The following is a 251-nucleotide window of genomic DNA, read 5'->3' on the forward strand; positions in this document are numbered from 1 at the left end:
CGGAAAGACGTGTTAGGTGAATCTGTGAAATGCAAAGTAGACTGAAACATCAAAATACCGCTAAACTCTTTCATGGAAAGGTCATAGAATAAATAGTAAATGTTCAAGATTATTTCTTGTGATGGAAGTTAGCTTTTTACTGACTGCAAAGCTCTGTTTTTTTAATTTAAGTTTTAGGCATATCCATCTAACGTAAAAATATTGATTGCCTGACAAGATCTGAATAGTGCAACAAACACATACATATGTCC

Source organism: Penaeus monodon, chromosome 33 (genome assembly GCF_015228065.2).
Source record: "Penaeus monodon isolate SGIC_2016 chromosome 33, NSTDA_Pmon_1, whole genome shotgun sequence".
In the NCBI taxonomy this organism is placed as follows: domain Eukaryota; kingdom Metazoa; phylum Arthropoda; class Malacostraca; order Decapoda; family Penaeidae; genus Penaeus; species Penaeus monodon.